Genomic DNA, 19,191 nt, shown 5'->3' with positions numbered 1-19,191 from the left:
CCTCTGCCAACTTCTTCCCCTCTCCTCCCCTTCCACCTCTTCTTTTTCTCATCCTCTTCTCCCCCTCTTCTTTGTTTTATTTTATTTTCTTCTGTCCTTCAAGCTTTATTGAAGTGCAGTGATCCAGGCTGAATCTTAGATCTTGTTAAAAGCAGCCACGTCCATGGACTGCACATCACCCTCAAAGGCAGTGGTCTGCTCCTCCAGTATGTCTGTTCCAACTTTATCATCTTCAGCTACACACTGTATTTGCAGTTTTGATTCCATGTCCCACTGGAACTAGTTTAGAGGAGCCCCAGACCAAGACATCTGCTTGAGTGCTGCGGCCGCGCTCCTCTGACTTTACCTCATCTGTCTTGCCATCCCAAGGTTTCGCATCTAGCAAGATGGAACACTTGGCAACAAGTGCAGTTTTTTTGGCTTTCTTAGACTCACACTGTGCAAGTCGTTCTTCCCTTAGCTTCTTTGCTTCTTCGCTTTCCTCTTCATCATCAGACCCAAAGAGATCAATGTCGTCATCATCATCTTTATTCTCTGCAGCTCCACTTCCTGTGGTGTCTTCCATATTGGCAGGGCCATACTTGCCTTAAGCTTTCTTCACTCCTGCCAGGCTGGCCTTTCCCTTTTCATAAGACTTGATGTGATTGGACCAGTGTAGGGCATGACACAAGTTGGCAGGTGGTGGGGAGGAGACTGCTTCAAGTACTGCCACGTCTGCTTGTGAGGGCACGTACCCTTTGATGTAGCTCTCATCTGCCAGGCAATTGTTGAGCACCTGGAGGTCAACGGGGCTTTTCAGGTCTCGGCTGTCTGCGGGAGCTGGGCAGCAGCGGACCAAAGAGTGCCAAAGGTCAGAGCCCAGTGCTAAGAGGAGAAAAAAGCCCCTTCTTTATTTTTGAGACATGTTCTTGGGATGTATTCCATGCTGGCCTTGAACTCACTGTGTAGCTGAGGCTGGCCTTGAACTCAAAGCAATCCTCCTGCCTCAGCCTCCACAGTGCTGGGATTACCAGCGTACCCCACCATGCCTGCCTTTGCTTTTTGTTTTTGTTTTTTTCTTTTCTCTGCACTGGAAATCGAACCCAGGGAGGGCTGAACTATATCCCCAGCCCTTTTCATTTTGAGACAAGGTCTCCCCAAGTTGTGCAGGCTGGACTTGAATTTGCAATCCTCCAGCCTCAGCCTCTTAGAGCGCTAGGATTACAGGAATATGCCACTGCACCCAGCTAGCATGTTTCATTTTTTCTAGCTCTTTTCCCAGTCTGCGAAGGTTTTATTTATGAATCTGTGTGGGATGGATTTGTGAAATGTGTTTAGATTGCTGGAGGAAGGTCCTGGGATTCGAATGTGTGGCCAGCGGCCCGACCTGGAATCACACAGTCAGGCAGCCTTTTAGTTTGCTTGGGTCAGGATTTACTGTGTGGACAAAGCCTAGCAGACTCGCAAGCCTCCTAGAGTAGTGGTATTTCCTCTTCATGGGAGAGGGAGGAAGATTTGCCTCACGACTCTCTGGGAATTAAGGAGATGTCAGGGAATCAAGGGAAGTCTGTGGCCTGTGCTGTCCTTAGCCACGGCCATTGTGGCATCCTCAGCGGGAGAGTGGAGTGCGGCAGCCTGGGGTTTGTGTGGACGTTGAAGTGAGAGGGGCTGAGCTGAGCGTCTAACTTCCGAGTTGCTGTGCTCTCATGAGGGATGGTTGGGGTCAGGTTCGCTGTCAGGATGAGGGAGCTAGGTGAGAAGCCTTGTCGTGGGGCTCAGAGATGCTCTGAGGGGAGGCGCTGAGTGCTTCCTGCTGTGGCCTCTTCCGGAGCCCTGCTGCTGGTTCTCCTGACTGGGCAAATTCTTTCTTGATCCTAAGTTCAGAGTTTTGAGAATTTAATTCGGGGGGGGGCAGTATTAATTTTTTTCCCTAAAAAATTAGTGAAAAAATTAGGGTTAAATTCCCTTTGTGTGTATGTGTGTGTGTGTGTGTGTGTGTTTGTGTAACTAGAGATTGATCCCAGGGCCTTCTCACTGAACTACAGTCCCCAGCCCTTGTTAAAATTTTTTATTTTGAGCCAGAGTCTTCATAAGTCACTAAGTTGGGCTCAAGCTTGGTGATCCTCCTTCCTCAGCCTCCCAGAGTACTAGGATTACAGATACATGCCACCACACTTGGCCAAAATTGCTTTTTTTGTTTGTTTGTTTGTTTTGGTACTGGGGATTGAACTTGGGTCCTTGTGCTGGCGAGGCAGGTGGCGGAACCACTGAACTAAATCCCCGGCCCCTAAAATTGCTTTTTTTCATGTACAGTTTTATGAACTGTAATGTGTTTATAGGTTTGTGTAATCAATCACCGCCACAGGACATTAAATATTTCCTTAATTTTAGGAACCTTCTTTTTGCTATTCCTTTGCAGTCACCCCTCCCCAGCCCTTGCCTTCTGGCAACCATTGATGTGTTCTCTTCAGAATAATTTCATCTTTCTGAGAATGCCATACTGTTGGAACCATCCATTGTGTGATCTTAGAGACTAGCCTTTGAGCATGCTTTGAGATCCAGTGAAATGTTACATGTAACCATGGTTCCTTTTCACTGCCGAGTAATATTCCCTTATGTGCTTACCTCACATTTGTTTATTAAGGTACCTGTTGGAGGACATTGGGCTATCGAGTGGAGATACTGGTGATTTTGACTAGGGTTGGTTTAAACCCTCATTCGGTTTTTGTGTGAGCGTGAAGTTTCAATTCACTTAGCATATTTCCTAAGCCTTCTGTAGCCTGCTATCACAAACCAGGTGGCTTAAAACAACCTAAGTTTTCTCCCACTGCTCTGCAAATCAGCATTTCACACATAGTACCCCTGTGCCAGAACCATGGGGCCTTTTTTATGTGAAAACCTAATGGGTACATTTTAATTTTCCTTTTTAAAATGATTTTCATAAATATGAGTCAGAAAATTGTGAACCAAATCTCAACAGAAGAAGGAGGAGGGTGACCGTCCTGCAGCAGAACCTGGCCCACCAGCAGTCGCACAGAATAGGACAGTGACGCATTACCCATCCTTTACCCCTTCTGATCTGTTACATTTCTTTGTAGAGTTTGAGTTGAATATTTGCTTAGATTTTAATATAAGAGGTGACCTGTTATCTAGCTTTTTAATGACTAATAAAGAGTTTAAATCATGCTTATTCTCTACCAAATTATCTTTTGAGATGAAAGATCTTCTCTACTCTGCTGTCACTGTGACTTGAGAGCGGGCGGTTTATCTTTTCACTGCTATCAGGCTGCTGTTCGTGCTGGCTTAGTGCTGCTGTAGATTACTTTAGGGCCCTTTAATCATCTTCTATACTAGATTTTAAGCACTAGCCATTTATTTTCTCTTGAATTAATCTTTATAGTAATAAATTGCGCTAAATTCTTTTTCGGTTCTTTATTGCGTCCCACGCAGTAGCTTCTGTTGCTCAGGTTTTTGCACAGTGCAAGGAGAGCAAGTGGATGTCAGTGCATATTACCTGGGAACCAGCCCCTCAACTCAGAGCAAACAATGCCCCAATCCGGGAGAAGGGATGGATCTTTAAGGCACTGTGCTATTACTCTCATTGTGTCCCCTTGAACAGGGCATCTGGATTTAATGTCAACAAGTGTTTATATTAAATATATGTCTCCATCCCTGGCAGTTGGAGGGCCTGTCTATTACTTAACCTAAAGATGGTCGTGGCTCATTTCCTCGCTAACCCGCCGGAGCCCTCAGCCCCAGAGATTCTGGGCTCTCCGTTTCTGGTCTCCTAGCTTTAGACCGAGTTACCTTGCTCAGACCTTCACGTTCCAAACCTGGCTTCCTGCTCTTGGCCCGCCATTGTCGGTGGGGATGGTGACCCCCTCTTCCTCTGCTTCCTTGGAGTCCGGGCAGGGTCAGCATGAGCTGACTGTGAAATGCTCCGTGAGTGTCCCTCCAGGCCGCTGCCGGTCCATGAAGTTGTTGCTTGTTGTCACGTTGGGGACTCAGGACCGCTGGCCAGTGCTGGTCTCGGGAGGGGCTTCTCCCCCACTCTGGGAAGGTCCTGGGGTGTGGCTGGTGACGGGGGCAAATTAAAGAGTGGGAACACTTGTCCACCGCGTTTGTCCTTTTATTCAGCTTTTGCGGAATGGTGGGTGTAGCCATGAGGGCTGTCGTGGGGTGGGGCAGAGGTTGCATCCCTCCCTGCAGATGTGTTTGGAGACATGCAGAGCACCGTTACAGTGTTTGAGTGTGTGAATGGGCCGAACGTGTGGCTTAGTGGTAAAGTGTTGATGTGGCACGCAGAAGGCCCTGGGTTTAATCCCCAGCACCGCAGACAGCAGCAAAGGATATATGAAGGGTTTCATTCTGTGCACATTGTTTTTTTTTCGGTACCAGGGATTGAACTTGGGACCTTGCACTTGCGAGGCAGGCAGCAGAACTACTGCGCAAAATCCCCACGCACCCCCCCCCCATGCACATTTTTAATGTGTACCTGTGTGGATGCATGAGAATCAAGGGGCACATTTTCACTGCTCTATAGTACTCCCTTACATGACTAAACCATAGTTGTATCCAGTTTCCCATGGCCGTGTCCTCTGGTTCCACCCCAGCAACTGGTGCTGCACAGACTGTCACTCTGTGTACCTCCCCGAGCAGGTGGGGGTTTCTGTAGGGTGGTGGCAGGAGAGGACCAGCTTAGCCACGGTCCAATGACCCTCAAGTCCCTGGCACTCAGTCAGACGTTTCTCTCTTGCAGGCTGTGGTGGGTACCCACACAGTTCCTCCGAGCCCCACATCTGAGCCCCTGTTGTGTGCTGCATAGCTCCAGCTTGTGGGGTCCTCGACAGCAGGGTGGGCAGGTAAGCGGGGCCTGTGAACCTCAGCTGCAGCCCACATCTGGAGCAGGTACAGGTGTCATTCATGCAGAGGCCACAGTGGCGCCTTCTGGAGCCCGGGAAATGAAGGCTCACCGCAAAGATGGACCCCAGAAGTGCCTCCCTGTACTGTGCGACCCTGTGTGTCACACACTGTGTGTCAGGCCGAGGGCAGCCGGTTCTCAGATTAGTTAATGAGAAGCACTGGAGTTGGGAGCTCTTCAGTCTTGAACTACAGCTTCATCGTGGATCAAGAACTTTGAAAACAAACCAACAAAAAATAATGAAGCAGATGATAGAGGCTGGAATCTTACATTTAAGAGTTGTAACCTGGTACAGCCTCTTACTTTATATGCTCTAGAATCAGGATTTGCTGCTGGTCTGGGCTCAGTGACAGAGACAAGGACCTGCACTATTGTAGCTATTAGGTAGTGGCCGCTTCTGAGAGGGCTGAAGAAGTAGGTTCTTGGCCGAGCTTCAGAAGCGATTCCCAAAGCCACCTCCCAACCTGGGCCACCAGGAAAGTGGCAGCCCCTCACTAACTGGGTCGTTACCAGCTGCAGAACTGCTGCCAGTAAGACTCCTGCTCCCAGTGCCAGAGCCACCCCACTCACCAGGTGGTGCCCAGGCACGTGACCCGATTCCATCGTGGGCACCAAGAGCTTCCCAGTGGGGCCTGGCCACCGCAGGAGCAGGGGCAGCAGCGGGTGTGCCATCCTCTGCCTCCCGAGTCTCGGGGTTGTGGCTGAGTTACAGAGCTAGGTGCAGGCTTATGAGAAGGGACCTCGGAAGGAAGGAGGGAGGGCTGGTGCTGCACAGCAGTGCACCGTGTCCACTCCAGGTCCTGCCTGTTACTAGGAGGCCTGGAGAGAATTTACGGAGTCTTTGGACTCTGGAATTTCATGTACAATTTACCAAATGTGCACAAGAGTCTTTTTTTTTTTTCCTTCAGTACCGGAGATCGAACTCAGGATCTGGCACTTGTGAGGCAGGTGCGGGGACACTGAGCTAAATCCCCGGCCCAAGAGTTTCTTTTTAAGGAGCTGATTGTTTAGATTCTCAAAGAGGGCAGTGACCGGACAAAGGACAAGGACCACTAAGTAGGTAGCTGAGTGACTAAGCAGCCAGGTTCTGAAGCCAGGGAGACTGGGTTTGAGCCCTGTGTCTGCTACTTGGTAACAGAGGTCTTAGGTGTGTGATTTCACTTTCCTAAGCCCGAGTGTCCCGTTTGCAACATGGAAATATTAAACTGAGTGAGTCCAGCCTGGGCAACATAGAAACCCTCTGAGGAAGGGAGGGAGGGAAGAGGAAGGAGAAAGAAAAGGAAGGAAAGAGGAGCAAGAGAGAAGGGAAGAGCGGGGCATTAGTTTCCGTCTGAGGGTCGTGACAGGTGAAGTGTAGGTTCCCAGGTGGTAAACACCCGGCCCCTCCCAAGGGCGCAGCTGGTGTGTGAGTCCATGCTTTCACCCTGCAGAGGACATGGAAGTGGTAGAGCGGCTCCGCCTCGACGCCTTCTGCGGTCTGGGTTACAGTGCTGTGTGTCCCCCCGTCAGTAAACGTCTTCAGAGCAGCAGCTGTGTTGTACCCAGCGCGTAGTGCAGCACCTGCTGCCTTGCACGCGTTCAGTGGATGTGTGAATGAACAGATGACGAATGGCTATAGAAACTGGGTGATGCTTTTAGCCTAGGGAAAGTGAAAGGATGTGTGGTAGCTGTCTGAAAATATTTCAGAGGACTCTCGCGTGCACACATACACACTCTGGTCTCACGCTCCACAGGCAGGGTCAGAAGCACCAGATGGAAGTCACAAAGAGACGCGTGTTTGGGCCCAGTGTAAAAAGAGCTTTCAGACAGTGAGCGCGGTCGACTGGAGGCAGGTGGGCGCCTTGCAAGGTGGTGATGGATCCGTCATGGGAGGCATTCACGCAGAGCCCAGTAGAGCTAGGCGGGATCAGGGCTCTGCGGGGCTTCTGACCCGGCTCTCTGTGTGCCTGTGTTGGGAGCAGTGGGGGATGTCAAGGACAGGGTCTGCTGGCAGGGCAGGTGTTTGGAGCGGTTGGCTGGGATATCAAGGGAGTGTGTGGAAGGAGGAAGGCGCAAAGGGCACGTTCGAGCTGCTTCAGAGAGGACCTCGATGCCAGGCCGGAGTTTCTGGAGACTTTTGGTCGGCACTGACAGTTACAGGCTGTTCCCAGTAGGGCCTCGGCACCAGGGAAGATCCACGAAAGTATCTTCAGCACCTAGAACAGTGCTTGTTGAGGGGATTTGTAAAAGATCAGAGCTGTGATTTAGAAAAATTAATCTGTAGTCTGAGTTGGAGTTGAGAGTGGCCAAGAGGACCCTGCATTAGGAGGAAGAGAGGGAGAAAAGGGAGGTGACAGCAAGAGCCACTGAGGGAGGAGGTGAGGCTGACTGGACTGGTTGGTGGGGGGAGGCAGAGATGACTCCGCATGCCGTGTGGGGACCCGCAGTGCGAGTGACGCTCACAGGGCGGCCCTGTGGGGAAGAAGGCGAGGCTTTGGCTGTGACCTGCTCAGCAGCAGGTTGGCTTAAAGTCTCCATGCAGCGCCCGCATGGCTCTGGGAGTCTGAGCAAAGGGACCGCGGTGATCAGAACAGTCGTGCGGCAGGGCTGCCGTGCTGGAGGTTCATCCGGGAGAGCAGGACACGGCTCCACAGTCGACTCTGTTTCCCATCCTGGTTTTCCCGACATGCACTGCTGCTCTCCCTGGTCTCTGCAGGTGGGGTCTGCGACCTCCCATCTGCAGGTGTCAGTTCTCACTGTGGGGGTGGCAGCCAGGGAGGGCAAGGACACCGTCCAGGACCTGTGTCATTTGGGGGCTTCAGTGCACAGCAGTGGCACTCTATGTCACGGATGAGTTTTTGTCACAACAGAGAAAAGACAAGCTGCAAACCTAGTAGATGCCTGTTAGGCAAACCATCTGGTGTTATTTCAAAGAAGCAGGGCTCTGGGGAAAAGGCCAACCACTTTTCTTATAAAGAACAGGTTTAACAGTGAAAAGACTGACAAATGTAAGTTGGTTCCCCCCTGTAGCTGGCTTCCAGATCTGTACTAATTATGAAAAGCAGCGAAGTGGCTGGGGGTGTTTTCTAACTTCACTTTCTCCTTGACACTTGGCAAAGCTGGTGAGCAGCTGGCTCTCCTGTCCAGTCCTCCCGAGGCCACATCCTGGGCTCTCTGGGTGTGCAAGGACACCCCAGGCTGTCCACTGCCTGGATGTTGTTGTTAGTGTTTGGTTTGGAGGAAGAATAGCCTTTCCCTCAGGCTTCACACTCCATCACGGTGACCCCCAGATGTCACAGCAGCTGCATCAGTGGGCCATTTAGTTCTTCCTAACTTTTAGGATGTATTACACCTTTGAACACAACAAAGTTGGTACCTGCAGTATTTTGGCATTGCTAGAAACAGAAGTTTTTGTATTCCAGCCATTGAAATACATTTTACACTGCCATTTTCTCTTCACCTTTGGGATTATCCCGACAGGGCTTAAAGACAATAGTTTTTTTTTTTTGCAAAATAGAGAGGTTAGTATGTGTGGGAGTTGAGGGGAAGGGGATGTTTTTGTTGTTGCCACTTGCAGAGTTACCTTCAGATGTCTAAATGAAGCTCATGCACATGGCGCCGGCTGGGTCAGCTTTGGGGACTGGTTCTATGTGATGACTGGCCTGTGTCCGCTTCTGCATGGCCGGAAGAGGGCTTGGGAGTAGGGGTGGGGGTGGGGTGTTAAAAGAACGTGGAAACGGTGGGGTTTGGGTGTTTGGAGCCCTGGGAGCCCTCAGCGGGGCCGGAGCAGGGCTCCCCCTGTGGCCGGCCTGCTGTGTCACCTCTGCTGTGCTGCGCAGAGGGAGGGACCCCATATGCACGGCTGGGACGCCTCCTTTGCAGAACCCTCTCTGGCCCTGTGTGAGAAGGAAGAAAACAGGCTGGCTGTCCTCGCACACTCGAGTGAGCAGGAACAAGTTGTAAGGCAGGCCATCAGCTTGGCCTTGTGTCCTGCGCCTGCCTGGGTATGGCTCTGCAGCTCCTGGAGAGTGCCCCCTTTCCCCTGAAAGCTCAATTTCGTAGCGAAAACACGAGGCTGGTGGAGATTATGGGAAAGCTCAGAAGCTTTGGCCCCTCCAGGCCCCTCTGGACACGTCCCTTGTCCCCCAGGAGTTGGACCTCAGTTCCTTAGCTTGGAAATGGGGCTTCTCCAGGGGATGTTGTCAGCAGGACTTGGATGATGTGTGTCGAGTCCTGGGCTGTGCAGGGTGTTGACATAGACCATGTCCCTCATGTTCTGCAGAGCAGCCGAGACGGGGTCGAGGGTCAGACAGCTCAGATTTTCCCCACTGTGAGGTCACCCAAGGCAGACCCCTTGTACGGGCAGGGGACTTACCTGAGGAGGGTCGGAGTGCAGGGTGGCCAGGGGCACTTCACCAGGGCAGATGCCCCGCAGCATCCACGCTCCTGTAGGGTGAGGCGATTTGTCATCATGGCGTCAGCTGCTTGTGTAATAGTTGTGGCACTGCTACCATGTGTCTGGGATCCTCCTAGGGGAGCAAGTCTCTCCCTGGCTCCCCATCCCTGCAGGTAGCACGGTCAGCCCCGCATCTCCTCTGGGGACTGGTCCAGGGAGCTGGTCTCGCTGGACTAAAATGCATGCGATAACCAGTCACCTCATTTTAGGGTCACAGACCACTGGCATGACCGTCATTGCCACTCCCTCCCGCAGAGCACTGCTGTGCGGCTGCCCTTTGTCATCTCACTCCCTCCCGAGTCCCTCCTGCTGTGCCTGATGCCCCTTTGGGATGATGGAAGCTTGCTGCTTGGTCCTGGGTGAGCTCTGTGCTCTGGGTTCTTCCTGTCTCTTCCCTTGGAAGGGGTTCCCGGATGCCGGGAGCTGTGGAAGTCCACTGTTTTCTGCTGGTGACAGTGCGTCCTTAGGATGCTGCTCTCTGCTTGGTGTGAAGGACGTTTTGGGGGGCTGTATTTCTTTCCCCCCTTTTTTGCCCATTTGCCGTCCTTGATGTAGGGCTTGGTCTCTAAACTTCCTTCTCCTTCCTTATCCTGCAGCCTCCTTTCTCTTGCCTTGGGAAGGAAGCTCCTTGCTGTGAAGCGTTATTAAGACTAGAAGGAGAACAAAAGCAGAAATGCTGAAATGTCTCCAGGTTTAGCCAACTCCTCTCTAATTTTTTTTTTTTTTTTGGTACCAGAGATCGAACTTGGGTCCTTGCGCTTGTGCAGCAGGCGGCGAAACCACTGAGCTAAATCCCCGGCCCCTCTAATTTTTTTTTTTTAAAGTCACCGTTAGCTGGTGGCATTGTTAGGTCTCAAGCCACGTGCCGTCACCAAGCACTGAGAGCAGCCCCTCTCCACGCTGCTGTGGGTTTGGCTGCTGCAGTGTGGTCAGAGCACTCGCAGGCCAAGAGGGGCTCTCCTGTGATGTGACGGAAGTCCTCCTTCAGTGAATGATCCAGCCGCTCCTTCATAAATAGGTTTTTTAGTAGGTGGGAAAGTTACGAGTTTTAACGAATATTGTCTTCCACAAATGAAAGCTATTTTATATTTATCACGTTATAAAAGAAATAAATGCCTATTTTAATTTTTATTTTTATCGGTACATTGTAGATATACATAATGATCACATTCATCACAGGGAATTTGTACCTGTACATGATATATCTTCCTTCTTTTTTTTCCCATTCCCCTCCCCTCCCGTCAACCCCTCTTCTCTTTATTTACAAAAGCTTTTTTCCTTCTATTCTCTTTTTTTTCCTTGTTCCTTCTGTAAGGTCAGACCAAGGCACGACCGAGACCACCGAGGCTGGCAAAGTCTAAGCAACATGCGGTGAGTTTATTGCCATCTGCGTGCAGATGGGCCAAGGACGAGAAGGCCGTAGGCACTGCGAGGAGGGTGCGCGGTTGATATGGGGAGTGTAGGTGGGGAGGGGGCTCTGGTCGAGAAGGTGGAAAATTTGAGTCCTGTGAGTGATGGGCTTGGGGCAGTGGTGAGAGCAGCCAGGCGGCTGCCGGCTTCCTGTTTTCTCTGTGCTCCTGTGGACGGGGGTAGCGGGTCTGCCTGGGTGGAGGTCTGACTCATGGACCTGTCACCCCTGCCTGTTGTGTTGAAGAAGAAGAAGAGGAAGAGGAAGAGGAAGAAGAGAAGAAGAAGAAGTTTCTCATGACTTCTTCCCAGCGTGACTGGGGACAGCGTGGGCATCCTGTGGGGGGAGAGAGAAGAGAGGAGTGGGGGGGGGTTAGTCCCAGAGTGAGGCAGCAGAAGTGTCAGGAGCGTGATGACCTTCAGGTCCTCATCAGGGGTCAGCTGGAGGTTCTCGTGGGACAGCAGTGTCGTGGGGGTCAGGCAGAGTTGTCTGCATGTCATGGATTGGATCTGTTTCTGGATAAAATCTGTCAAAGACTTTACTATGTAGGGTGTAATCAATAATAGTAGAAAGATTGGAACTAGGAGCCCTAACATGGGGAGAAGCAGGACATCCAGCCTGCTGGGAAAAGACTTTCTAACCATGGATAGAACCACCTTTTGCCTGTTTTCTGTAGCTGGTGGCTTGATCCTGGGGGGCTCCTGAAGCTAAGCTGGCAGCGAATGTGAGGGCCAGGGGTAGAAATGTGAGTAGGAAGGGAAGATGGCAATATGTAAGGGAGTTAGGCGGCCGGTGTGGCTAGACAGAGGGTCAGGAGAAGGGTGTAAAGGTGGACTTTGTCCGGGGAGAAGTCACAGAGGGTTCCCTGGAATAGGAGGTCCTCAATCCAGAGGAGGAACTGAATCCGAGGAATTGATCTGAGGATGGTTTTGGGAAAAGGAGGTGTTCTGCCCAGGGGAGAAGGGATTCCAGCAAATAAGCCTGAGGGGGGTGAGCGGTGGTCTGCGGCTAAGGACAGATTGTGCCGGTTCTGCAGGGAAGGACCTTCCTTCCTTCCCCTTCCCCCTCTCCCTTCTCATTTGAACATTTCCTACCCCTTTTCCAATATCTGTTATACATTTTGGTCCTTATTTACACTTTTGGTTTCTTACACCAGAGAAAGAGTGAGATATTTAAACGTGTGTATGATTTATTTCAATTAAGAGTATGGTCTCAAGGTGCATCCATTTAGCTAGAAATGTCTCGACCTCATCCTTCCTTATGGTAGGGTAGCACTCCATTGTATAAAAAACCCATATCTTGGGCCAGGGATTTAGCTCAGTGGTTTCACCGCCTGCTGTGCAAGCGCAAGGACCTGAGTTCCATCCCTGGTACCCCCCAAAACAAAAACAAAAACAAAAACACCACATCTTCTTTATCTATTCATTCATTGATGGGCATTTGGGCTGTTTCCAAGATTTAGCTATGACAGACTATGAGGCTATAAACATGAGTGTGCATATATCACTGTGGTATGATGCTTTTAATTGTTTCAAGAAGATACCAAGAAGGGAAATGGCTAGGTCAAATAGAACATCTAGTTTTAGTTTTTTGAAGAATCTCCACAGTGGTTGCACCAGTCTACACTCCCACCAACAGTGGAGTAGGGTTCATTTTTCCCCACAGCATTTGTTATTGGTTGATTTCTTGATAGTAGCCATTCTTTCTGGAGTGAGATGGAATCTCAGCATTGTTTTAATTTGCATCTCTCAAATGAGCAGTGATGTTGAATGTTTCTTAATATATTTATTTGCCATTTCTACTTCTTCATCTGAGATGTGGCAGTTCATTTCAGATGCCCCTTTTTGGATTGGGTCTTTAAATTTGGGGGGGGGTCTAATTTTTTTAGTTTTTTATATATTCTTTTTTTTTTTTGGTGCCAGGGATCGAACTCTGGTCCTTGTGCTTGCAGAGCAGATGGCGGAGCCACTGAGCTAAATCGCCAGCTTTCTTTATGTATTCTTTTTTTTTTTTGGTACCAGGGATTGAACTCTGGACCTTGTGCTTGCAAGGCAGGTGCCAGAACCACTGAGCTAAATCCCCGGCCCAATATATTCTAAATATTAGTCCTTTGAGGAACCTCTGGCAGAATTTTTTTCCACATTGTAGGTTGTTTTTTCACTCTGTTGGGGGTTTCTGTTGCTGTGCAAAAGTTTTTTAATAAGATGAGATCCCTTTTGTTAATTATTTATGATATTTCCTATGCGATCAGGGTTTTGTTCATAAAGTCTTTGCCTATACAAATGTCTTCAGGAGTTCTACCTATTCTGTCTTCCAGCAGATTTAGTGTTTCTGTTTTAATATTTAGATCTTTGATCCATTTCTATTTTAGCTTAGTGCATGGTGAAAGATATAGGTCTAGTTTTAATCTTTGGCATGTAGAAAGCCAGTCTTTCCAGCACCATTAATTAAAGGGGCTGTCTTTCTTCCAGTGAAGGTGTTTGGCTCTGTTATCAAAGATAAGGTGGCTGAGTATGTTTGGAGTTGTTTCTGCATCTTCTAATCTGTTCCACTCATCCTTGGGTGTGTTTTTTGTTTTGTTTTTGCCAGTACCATGCTGTTTTTATCACAGTAGCTTTGTAGTATAATTTCAAGTCAAGGATTGCCTTGCCTTTGTTGTCCAGAATTGATTTTGCTATTCTAGGTCTCTTTTGGTTCTAAATGAATTTTAGGATTGTTTTCTCTAATTCTGTGAGATATGCTATTGCTATTTTGATTGGGATTGCATTCAATCTGTATAACAATTTTGAAAGTATGGCCATTTCCACTATATTGGTTCTTCCTACCCAAGAATAAGAGATGTTTTTCCATTTTCTGCTATCCTCTTCAATCTCCTTTTTCAAAGTACTGTAGTTTTTCCGTGTAAAGGTCTCTTACTTCCTTTGTTAGATTAATTCCTAGGGTTTTCTTTTTTTTTTTTTAATGCTGTTGGGGAAGGTGTTGTTTTCCTAATTTCTCTTTCAGTGAGTTTGTTATTTGTGTACAGGAATGCTATTGACTTTTGAGTGTTGACTTTGCATGTAGCTACACTATTGAGTTTGGTTATGAAATCTGGAAGAATTGGGGTCTTTGTAGAGTATCATGTCATGTGCAAATAAGGATAATTTAACTTCTTCCTTTCTATCCTTATTCCTTTTATTTCTTTCTGTTGTTTAATTGTTCTGGCTAATGTTTCCATAACTGTATTGAACAAGAGTGGTGACATTGGACATCCTTGTCTTGTTCCTGATTTTAGAGTGAAAGCTTTCCATTTTTGTCCATTTAGTATGAAGTTGACTGTTGGTTTGTCATAAATGCCTTTTATCAGATTCAGATAAAGACCATTGATTCCGGTTTTTTGTAGGATTTTTAGTATGAATGGGTGCTGGACCTTGTTAAATGCTTTTTCTGCATCTATTGAGATGATTGTATGGTTTTTATCTTTGGCTTTGTTAATATGTTGTTTTATATTTATTGACTTTTATATGTTGAACCATCCCTGCATCCCCGAGATGAGTCCTACTTGGTCGTGGTGTATAATCTTCTTCATGATTTGCTGCATCCTGTTTGCCAGTATCTTATATTTAGGATTTTTGCATCTGTGTTCATTAGGCTAATTGGCCTGTAGTTCTCTTTTTTGGTTGGATCCTTCTCTGGCTTTGGTATCAGGGTAATACTTGCTTCCAGGAATGAATTTGGGAGTATTGCTTCCCTTTCAGTTTCATTAAAGGTTTGAGAAGTAGCGGCATTAGGTCTTTTCTAAATTTCTTGTAGAATTCAGCAGTAAAATCATCAGTCAGGACCTAGGCTTTTCTTTGTTATTAGATTTTTAATTACATATTCAGTTTCATTGACTGATAGTAGTTTATTTAGAATTTCTGTGTCTTCTTGATTCAGCTTTAGTAATTGATATGTATTTAGGAGTCTGTCCATTTCTTCTGTGTTTCTATCTTTTTAGAATGCAGGTTCTCAAAGTAGGTATTGATGTTCTTTTGGATTTCTGCAGGATGGTTGTTTTTTTTTTTGTACTAGGGATGGAACTTGGGACCTTGTGCTTGGGAGGCAGGCGGCAGAACCACTGAGCTAAATCCCTGGCCCAGGTCTGTTTTGATTTCATCTTTTCATTCCTAATTGCTTAGATTTGAGTCTTTCCTTTTTTTTTTTTTTTGATAAGGTTGGCTAAGTGTTTGTAATTTTATATAATCTTTCAAAGATCCGATTTTTTGCTTCATTGATTCCTTGTATTGTTTTCTTAGTCTCCACTGGATTAATTTCTGCTATGATCTTTATAATTTCCTTCCTCTTATGAACTTTGAGCTTGTCTTGCTCTTCTTTTTCTAGAAACTTGAGTTTCAACATTAGGTTGTTTATTTGAGCTCACTCTGTTTTTCTGATACGGGAATTCACCACTATAAATTTCCCTCACAGGACTGCATTCCATAAGTTCTTTGTTGTATTGGCATTATCGTTTAATTGTAGAAACTGTCTAATTTCTTCTTCAATTTCATCTGTGACCCATTGGTTGTTCAGAAAGGTGTTTTTTAATTTACATGTGTTCATGAATTTTTTTTTTTTTTAGTACCAGGGGTCGAATTTGGGACCTTGTGCTTACAAGGCAGGCAATGGAGCCACTGAGCTAAATCCCCAGGCCTGTTTATGAAGTTTTTATGATTTCTTTTGCCATTGATTTCCAGTTTCATTGCACTATGGTTTAATAATATGCATGGGATAATTTCAGTTCCTTTGCATTTACTTAAGCATGTTCTGTGAGCTACTATGTGGTCTGTTTTGAAGAACGTCCCATGTGCATCTGCGAATAATGTATATTCTGATTTTGTAGGGTGGAACACTCTGCAGACATCTACTAAGTCCATTTGTTCAAAAGTTTGGTTCAGTTCTGATATTTCTTTGTTGATTTTTTTGTCTAGTTGACCTGTGTATTTGTGACAGTGGGATATTGAGGTCCCCTATTACAATTATATTAGTCCTTACTTGATTTTTCATGTCTGTTAATATTTGTTTTATATAGTTAGGCACGCTGGTATTTGGCACATATATATTTTGATTGTTATCTCTTCCTCTTGGATTGTTCTCTTAATGAGGATGTGGTGACCTTCTTTGTCTCTCTTGATCAGCCTGGGCTTGAAATCCACTTTGTCTGCAAATAGAATAGCTACCGCTGCTTTTTTCTGGGTTCTGGTTGCATGGAGTATTGTTTTCCATCCTTTGACTTTCATTCTATGAATTTCTTTTTGAATTAAATGTGTTTCTTGTATGCAGCATGGATGCAAGTAATGGATCTTGCTTGTTGATCCATTTTGCCAATCTGTTTCTTTTGATTAGTGAATTGAGACCATTAACGTTGATGGCGATAGGGCCGGGGATTTAGCCCAGTGGTTCCGTCACCTGCCTCACAAGCGCGAGGACCTGAGTTCGATCTCCAGTACCAAAAAAAAAAAAAAAACCCACAAAAACATTGATGGCGATAACTAGTATGTATTGACTTATCCTTGTCCCGTTATTTTCCTGTTGTTGGTTCCCTTTTCTTTCCCCTCTGTTTAATCACATGCCTTGCCTTCATTCTGTTGGGTTTCATGGAATTGTAGTCCTTGTTATCTCTTTGTAGAATGTCTTTCAAAACAAACAGAGTGCTTGTTTGGTGGTCATGAATTTCTTCAGGTGTTCTTTGCCATGGAAGTATTTTATTTCTCCATCAATTTTGAAAGATGGTTTTGCAGGATACATCAGTCTGGGTGGGAGGTTGTTTTCTTTTAGGGCTTGAAGACCAAGCTGTCCTTGACTTGAGGGTTTGTGTTGAAAAGTCTGCTGTGATTCTGACGGGCTTTCCTTTGTATGTGATTTGTTTCTTTTCTCTAACAGCTTTTAATATTCTGTTCTTGTGTTGAATTTCTGGAATCTTGACTGTTATATGCCTTGGTGTGGATCTTTTTTCTTTTTTATCATGGCTGATTGGAGTTCTATATGCCTCACTTATCTGTTTGTCAAATTCTTTTTTCATGCTTGGGAAGTTTTCTGCCATTATTTTTGTGAACAGATTTTTTTATGTTATTTGAGCAATCTTCTGTTTTTTGATTGACTCCGATCAATCTTATGTTATTCTTCCTTGCATCATCTAGCAGCTGTTGGATTGATTTCTTGTGGTCCCGTGCTTTTTTTTTTTTTTTTGAGGCAGGGTCTTGCTTTGTAATTTGTGGTGACCTTGAACTCACTAAGTAGCCCAGGCTGGCCTGAACTCTCAGGGATCCTCCTGCCTTCTGAGTGCTAGGATTACAGGTGTGTGCTTCCACACCCAGCTGTTCCCTTGCTTTTTTTTTCCTGCGGTACCAGGGATTGAACTCAGGAACTTGCTACTTGAGAGGCAGGTATGGTGCCACTGAGCTAAATCCCCAACCCTTTGTGTGTGTGTGTGTGTGTGTGTGTACCGGGGATTGAACTTGGGACCTTGCGCTTGCTAGGCGCCGGTCCTTTGCTAATTTTTTTTTTTTGGTACTGGAGATCAAACTCTGGTCCTTGTGCTTGTGAGGCAGGCAGCAGAACCACTGAGCTAAATCCCCAGCCCAAATAATAATTCCCACTGTCATAAAAATCCCACTGTCATTCCCTTGTTATTTTTAAGAAATCTTTTTTTTTCATGATTGCTAACAGAAATCCTGTCTTTTATATCTGATATTCTGTCCTCACATTAGCTCATTCTGCTGCGTATTCATTTCAATGGAATTTTTAATCTCCTGGATATCTGTTTGAATCTTGTTTCATGGATTCTATTTCCTTCCTATGTTGGGTGTTCATGCTTTCCATCATTTTCCTAATCTCTATTTAAAAAAAAATCTCTATCTGCTCCAGAGTCACTAGAGCATGTCTTTCATTATGTCACCATTTCTGCAGTTATCTGAGAAATTATTTCTGATGTTATTTTTTTTAGAGCCTCATTCATCTGCTTTGCTACTTCTGCTGTTACCACTTCAGAGAGTTCAGGTGGGTGGCTTTGGGATTGTTCCACCTCATTGTTCCCTGGGTTTGCCTTGGCTGAGCTGGAAGTATGGGGTTGCATCTTAAGTGTCTTCTCATTTTCTTTTTTTTTTTTTCAGTTGAATTCCTTGATTGATGCTTGTAAATTGCTCATGGAAAGTAGCTTTATTGCTAGTATTGAGAATCCTTAGGAAATGACTACTTCTCACAGTTGTATTTCAGGTGTAGCTGGCTTTTCGGTTTTGAGTCTGTTGCAAGATCCTACCTCTTCAATTTATTGGGGATGAGAAGTTGCTGCCTATTTGGCCCAGCCCCTGGTTATTTGCCACTGGCCTATACTATTGTTTATGGCCATTAGGCAATTTTAGTCTTGGCATACCAGGAAAAAAACTGATTAGAGCAATTATGTCACCTTGGCTAAAGTAATACAATCAGCAATAACAATGGCATCAAACAGCCTAAAAAATGACAAACTGTGCTATTAATTTGCCCCCTTTATCTGTGTGAACTAAATTTGTGGTTATGTAACAAAACCTAAAATGAACCAGAAAATTGTATACAGTAAGGGAAAAAATTTAAAAGGAGTTGGGGGGAAAATAGAGAAATATAAGAAGAGAGAGATTAGAAGCAAGGATGGAGAACAAAGGAAGATTATGCAAACTTTGGGAAACTGGTGAAGAAGACAGGAGGGAAAGAGGGAAGAAATAAAAACAAGAACAGAACAGAACAACAATGGAACTAGAAACAGTCTTCAAACTCATATAAAAATAAGAATAACCAATCAAGAATTAAAAAAAAAGAAAACAAAACAATCCCTCTGCAAGAAAAAAAGAAAAGAAAAGAAGAAAAATAAGTCTACTTCAGGGTGTGTCTCTGCTGTTACTGGTAGACAGAGTGGGCAGCCAGAGCTCAGATCCATGTTGATTAATCCCAGCAAGCCAGCAGTAGATTTACAGCAGGGTAGTGGATAATCTCAGCACACCGCACCTCTCGTACCACTGAAGTTCAGGCTGGTTTCTGGCTGTGAGTTCAGAACCTGATTTGTTCAGCTTCCAGTACTCCATGTGCCTCCTGCTGGCTTGAACTCAGCTCCTTGACCTGCCAACTTGAACTCAGTTCCACCTCACCCTGACAGTGGGAGCCGTTAGATGGAGCCTGCCCCCAGTTGCTTTGAGTTCCAAACTCAGTTGGCCCCAGTTCCAAGATGGATACTGGCCAGTTGCCCTCTCCTGGCAGGCATCTAAACCTGAATAACTCACCAGCCATTGCAGTCCACTGTGTCCACTGCTGCATTCCACTGGTGCGTTTCTCCTTGGAGGCCTCTGGGGTTGCCAGTAGTCACCTTGTGTATGCAAGTTTGAGCTGCTTCTCCCATGCAGCGAGTCAGGGCTCTGGGAGAAAGCACCAGTTGCCACCTCCTTTTTCTGCATTGAGGTCTCT

General features: G+C 46.4%; 1 protein-coding gene and 1 pseudogene across 2 annotated transcripts in view; one reads left to right on the top strand and one right to left on the bottom strand.

The window, feature by feature from the left end:
* Window positions 1-19,191, top strand: part of Abl1 (ABL proto-oncogene 1, non-receptor tyrosine kinase) — a 152,644-nt gene that overhangs the window by 19,274 nt on the left and 114,179 nt on the right. The gene's annotated exons all lie outside the window — the stretch shown is intronic.
* The window catches only part of LOC101698231 (elongation factor 1-beta pseudogene), a 37,761-nt pseudogene continuing 18,690 nt past the window's right edge, over window positions 121-19,191 (bottom strand).

Source organism: Heterocephalus glaber, unplaced genomic scaffold, assembly GCF_053883595.1.
Source record: "Heterocephalus glaber isolate CG9 unplaced genomic scaffold, H.glaber_assembly_v1.0 deba00001479, whole genome shotgun sequence".
Classification (NCBI taxonomy): domain Eukaryota; kingdom Metazoa; phylum Chordata; class Mammalia; order Rodentia; family Bathyergidae; genus Heterocephalus; species Heterocephalus glaber.
The sequence above is the reverse complement of the archived record's forward strand: the minus strand, read 5'-3'. Positions and strand labels throughout refer to the sequence as shown.